Raw genomic sequence first — 6408 nt, 5'->3', positions numbered from 1 at the left:
TTAGCAGTATCATTTAAGCTTGACTTTCTTTATACCATGCCAGCGCACGCACGTGTGTGTGTGTGTGTGTGTGTGTTGCAAGGGGAAAGGGCTGCAGAAGAGTCTGGAAGCTAGGACAGGTCTAAACAGGCAAAGGCTCAGATCCAGAAGTCAGCTGGGGCAGCAAGGAACGTTATCCGGCCCATGCTATTTACTGCAGCCCAGAGGATCGCACACGCTACCCGTTTATACTTTCACAGGAAGTGGCTGATCATGGTCAGGTGCCACGTGTGAATCCGCAAGTGTTGAGGCCAGGAGCCGAGGTTGGAGTGCACTTTAAAAGTAAAGATATCTAAACGGCTGCCCTGGTCAGGATCTCAACACAACTCCAAGTGAGATTGCTGTGAGGTCAAAGCCTCTGAGATTTATTGGGAAGGAGACCATTCTAGCATGACCTCACCTTTTTTTTGGGTCAGAGATAGCAGTCCTACTATGTCTGTCCTGTGTCCTTTTATTTTTATTTTTATTTTAAAGATTTTATTTATTCACTCATGAGAGACGCACAGAGAGAGAGAGAGAGAGAGAGAGAGAGAGGCAGAGACACAGGCAGAGGGAGAAGCAGGCTTCCTGCAGGGAGTCCGACACGGGACTCGATTCCAGGACTCCAGAATCACACCCTGGGCCAAAGGCAGCCACTTAACCGCTGAGCCACTCAGGGATCCCCTATATTTATTTTTTTAAAGATTTTATTTATTTATTCCTGAGAGACACAGAGAGAGGCAGAGACACAGGCAGAGGGAGAAGCAAGCTCCCTGTGGGGAGCCTGATGTGGGACTCGATCCCAGGACCCCGGAGTCACACCTGAAGCTCAGGCACCTGAGCCACCCAGGTGCCCCTATAAACTATTTTTGGATAGAACCACGTTTAGCAATACAGACTCACTACAATGGCATTTTTATTTTTGAAATTTGAACATTAAAAAATGTCCAGATACCACTTTAGATGGTGTGGAGATGTAGTGGGTGTGGAGGGTCCCTAGATACACCCTCAGGACTGGCCTGTTCTTTCCCCAGCTGCCAGGTGTGTTGGCAGTTGACTCTCAGGTGAACCTCTCTCGGGGGGATTGCCCTCTGCCAACCAGGGAGCTCAAGGGCACAACCGCCCCAGGGGCAATGCACAGCCATCGACTGGTGATAAGGTTCCATGTCCTTGCCTCAAGACTAGGAGGGCCTTTGAAGCTGCAGAGCTCCTGGTGGGACCAGCCCAGAGCTCTGTTGTGTCCAGCACTCCCCGTCCTCCCGCTCCCTGCACCTTCGACAGGCACGATCCTGAGAGCACTCCCCAGCAGGAGTCTTGCACACAGATCTCCACCTCACACAGAGGTCTGTCTCCAGGGAATCTAACCGAGGACAGATTATTTCCTAATCAGATGGCAATTAATTCAAGTACTTCAAGAGGTGTAGACAGAGGAACTAAGGTCAGCCCTTGAGGCTCAGGGAAGAGACATGAGGAAAACAGGAAGCCAATTATTACTGGCCTGTTATGACTGGTTATGGTCAAAGGCACTTACCTCACCACGTGTGCTTTCCCTTTTACACGGCACCCTTTGAAACTATCATGACATCCTGGGGAGGAGAAAGTACCTGGCAGGGACTGGGATGATGCAACAAGAGAGCGTGAGAGAAAGAGGAAGACTTTCCATCAAGGCTAAATGAAGCTGAAGAGAGAAGCTCACTCCCTGGAAACAGGTCTTACAGAGCCGGGGCGCTCGGGGAGTGTTTGTGGGAGGCGGAGAAGACTTACCTTGCAACTTTTCTCCACTCCTGTTTGCCAGGGCAAGAGTGTGAGATGGGAAGTCAGAGGAAACAGTACCAAAAACACTACGAAATAGTACATTGTGATCCTCAAACATATGTTTATTCACCTACTGATGCTAATGAAAATCAGAACCATCAGAACTGACAGGTGGGCAACCAGGATCCTAATGGAGGGATTTCCTAAGTGCTCTTTGCTACAGATGTCAGCCGGCATTCACCTTGACCCAAATCTTGTCCTATTCTGTCTCCATAAGATGTGCTTCATGGAATCACCACACATTTTTAAAAAAGATTCTTATTTATTTATTCACAAGAGCTACAGAGACACAGGCAGAGGAAAAAGTAGGCTTCCTGCGGGGAGCCCAATGTGGGACTCGATCCTAGGACCCTAGGGTCAGGCCCTGAGCCGAAGGGCAGATGCTCAACCACTGAGCCACCCCGGGTGCCCCATCACCCCACATTTTTAAAGAGTTAGAATAGGGCCTTTAAAAACAAGTTAGGGCTAGCTCACATAAGTGAGTTTCCTTTATACAACAGATATATGGTTTTGTAAATTTAATTATATAATAATGACTAAGAAGTTAATTGCATTATAAAGTCTTTCCACCTCTGTTCCCTCATTTGACCCTTACAACCATCTGTGTGGTAGATACTGCTACATCTTTAACGATGCCTTCTCTCAGCTGAGGAGAGAACTGAAGTCCCCAGAGGTAAGCATCTGATACAGGGCTTCTCAGTCAGTAGATGAGCTTGAACTTAAACTCGGATCCATGGACATTAAGGCCTGTGTTATTTCCTTCCCTTAAAAACACTATAAGGATTTACCTTTCAGGAGAGAGTCTCTTAGGTCCTCTGTATAAATCTGGAAGTTCATCTATTACAAGGTGGGGCCACCTGCTTTCTTAGCGGGAACACTCATTCTAAGATTTTCTTGTAAGAAAATGGACAAAGAAGAAACACTGTCTCTAGTGTTCCAGGTGAGTGGGAGAGGAGAAGTCACCAGGATTTCTCAACTTGCACAACTGGCTCACTTTGGAATACTGGAATCACACACGTTCCTGAAGAATGGCCTGGAGATGTTTTGCCAGCAGAAGCACCTCATAGAGTGGGAGGGGATGCTTCCCAAGAGGAGGAGCAGCTATAGGAACAGGAGGAGTGTTCCAGTTCTCACACTCTGGAGGGCAGGCCTGGAAGGTTCTGGAAGTAATAGAGGACCTAGTGTGAAACTGGGCCCTTTGTAGTTCTGGTCCATGTAATCCTCACTGCACCGCTATGAAAAGGAATTTTCTCATCCCTTGTTTCACATGTGGACACCAAGGTTGGGAGGGCCTGAATTGTCAAATGCCAGAGCAATACGTAGTGGTTGGGATTCGAGCCCAGGGCTGTCTGACTCCAAATCTGCTGTTTTTAATCACTGGGTTATATTGTGTGTAAGGTGAGGTGGGATAATGACTTGTAGTGCATACCTTTAGGTTCATAATTAGAATAATTCTTCAACATTTAGTTAGTGGGAAGATTAAGACCAAGAAGGATAAAGGGTGAGAGGCTGTGGGAGAAGCAAGCAGCATCCAGCATATGCACCCGGCAGACACAATACCACCGTCAGCGCCTCCTCCCACCTTACAAGGCAGAGGAGGGAAGCTGTGCTCACTTGAGTTTAGCCGTGGGGATATTTTCCTCCCCACCGAGGAAGCCTGTCAAGGTGTCCCTACAAGCATAAGCAGTTCAGACTCAGGGAGGAGGCTGAGGAGTTGTACCGCCGAAGTTGGCTCTTCAGGCACTGCCAGGCTCCCCGTGTGGCCAGAGCGCATCTGTGGACACTCTGGAGAGGTCTCCTATTCTGTCTCCTGGCTTCGTTCAGCAAGGCTTCCTTTGTGCTCTGTCCAGGGTCGACAGTCTGGCTGGAAAGGCTGGACCCACTGGCCAAATGGCTCCACCATCTCCCTCCTCCATTGGGCCATGCCCAAACGGTTTACACCAGGGCTCCAGGCCCCTTCCTCTCTGGTGGCTGAGAGAGCAGGAGGTGAGGGGACCTGGTGATTGTTTCAGACAATTGTTACCTGCTTAGGTGGCTTCCTCTCTGGTTACATCCCCTGCTTCCCTTCAGAATATCAACAGCCCCACATAATCAGAGGACATCATCCATCTATCCACATTAATCCCAAGAAGGCTGGAATTATAGGAAGACCATCTTCTAGGAAGCCTGCCCAGGATTTGCACATTGTGATACTCAACCACCTATTCTCTTCACTTTATTTACTGTCTGTAATTGTTGACATAGTTTACCAAGACTGAAGTCTATGGTGTTTCGATTGAAAATGAATCAAACTGAAAACTTCTAAAAAACTCTAATTTTATGTGATTGAGACATGTTTCCATCAAGGAGATTGTAATCTACCAAGAATTTAGTCCACAGTGTGGCATGGCACATCTTTATGGTAGCCAACTCAGTTTCAACGTTTAGGAAAAGATAAGCTAAAAGCTTGTGTACAAATAATTATGTATGAAGAATGGGAATAAAAGAGAGGTACAGAAATAGGTAAAAATGATCAGAGAAGGCTGGCAAGGAGGGAAGGCCTGGGGAAAGCCTGCAGCTACTGCACAACCTGCTCATTGGAACCCTGATAATTATTAGAAGAAAAGAAATATGAGAGGAACACGATGGGGTAGGACATAAGCCAGCACGGGTGTGCTGAGGAGCCCGTACTAACCTGTGCAAAGCCAGGAAGGGCTATCACCTGGTACTCCCAAGATTAACTGGAGCTGTAAAGATGTGCAGATTATTCCACAAGTGAAAGACTCTAGAAGAATCCTCAATGGGTACTCAGAGAGTTTCAACTTCCTGGAGAATGTTCCAGGCTTTGGAACAATCCCAACCTGCAGCTGTGTACATAATTTCTCTGTGACTTCTGGTGGGCTTGCCCAAATTCCATGATTGTATATTGGCTACCACTACCAGGGGGAAGGCCAGAGGAAGATGCTGGTGTAGTTGGTCTGGCCACCGCAGGGACAGGAAGGAAGATTTGGAACATTTGCCTCTGGAATGTTCATGATGTTTTCCATTTCTCAGGGACCCCTAGTTGGAGGTTTCTGACACTAAGAAATGGTCAGATGGAGATGTATCCTGCTTCACCCCCCCCCCGTACTATTTCTCTCCATGCAAAGTGATGGGGTGATCAACAGAACTCTTGGTTTGTGTTTTCCTATTTTCAGAAAGCAAAAGGTACTTTTTTCGGTCCATGAATGTTCATAGTCATATTATTCATAGTAGACAAAAAATAGAGACAATTCAAATGTCCATCAGCTGAAGAATGAACAAAATGTGGTATGTCTATACAATGAAATATTGCTCAGTCACAAAAAGTAATGAAGTTCTGAGACGTGCTACAATGAAGATGAGCTTTGAAAACATTATGCTAAGATAAAAAATCCAGGCCTCAAAGACCACATAGTGTATGATTCCATCTGTGTGGAAAAGAAACTACATGGAAATGTCCAGAATTGGTGGGCCTACAGAGATAGTTGATTAGTGATTTCCTTGGGCTAAGGGTCTTGGAGCAGAGGCAATGGGGAGTGGCTGCTAAATGGTACAGGGTTTCTTTTAGAGGTGATGGAAATGTCCTAGGATTGGCTGTGGTGATGGTTATATAACTCTGTGGATGCACTACAAACTATTGACTTGTATATGCAAAGTGGGTGAATTGTTCAATATGTTAACTGTATCTCAATAAAATGATTAAAAATGAGCAAGGAGAGACCACTAGTAAGATTTGGGGTGCAGTAGACAGGAAGCCTCAGCTATGTTTGCACCTCTTGGTGTAGCTGTAGGTCCAGAACTGACTGTTGGCACAGAGAGTGACCACTAGGCATTCACCAAAAGAATGAACAGAAACTAAAGCTGCCGATCCCTTGTTTATGCCCAGTTAGTGAGGAGGAATGGAAAGAGTTTGGGTTGAGTTTTAGGATATGGATCCAGGAAGGGCTTTGGCTGGTGGCCCAACAAGATTTTGAATTAAGGCTTTAATGCAACCAAAACTATGGGGGTATATTTGCACATCTCTTACCCCTCAGAGAGCACCGCATCTGGGGTTTCATTTGAGGCCTTGGTGCTCTTAGACTGAGGGGCTGAGAGGGGGAGGCTCTCATCTGGTACTCGGCATGGAAACCTGGAATGAATAAGGAAACCAGATGGCCCTAAAAAATATAATCTCCCATTGTAGCAGGTGGCATTTAAATTAAACGGGAAGATTTTTCTAGCAGCAAAACTCACAAAACACTGCACTGAGTCACTTCTGGAAGAGGTGGAAACTTTTTTTTTTTTTTTTTGAGGTGGAAACTTTAAATTTTTTTTTTATTTATTTATGATAGTCACAGAGAGAGAGAGAGAGAGAGGCAGAGACACAGGCAGAGGGAGAAGCAGGCTCCATGCACCGGGAGCCCGACGTGGGATTCGATCCCGGGTCTCCAGGATCGCGCCCTGGGCCAAAGGCAGGCGCTAAACCGCTGCGCCACCCAGGGATCCCTGAGGTGGAAACTTTAATGTGTGTGAGGACACCTGGGAATTAGTTGCAACCAGTTATGGGACCAGGACATGCATTATTTGACTTCCAGA

Source organism: Nyctereutes procyonoides, unplaced genomic scaffold, assembly GCF_905146905.1.
Source record: "Nyctereutes procyonoides isolate TBG_1078 unplaced genomic scaffold, NYPRO_anot_genome, whole genome shotgun sequence".
In the NCBI taxonomy this organism is placed as follows: domain Eukaryota; kingdom Metazoa; phylum Chordata; class Mammalia; order Carnivora; family Canidae; genus Nyctereutes; species Nyctereutes procyonoides.
This window is presented reverse-complemented; position numbering follows the sequence as displayed.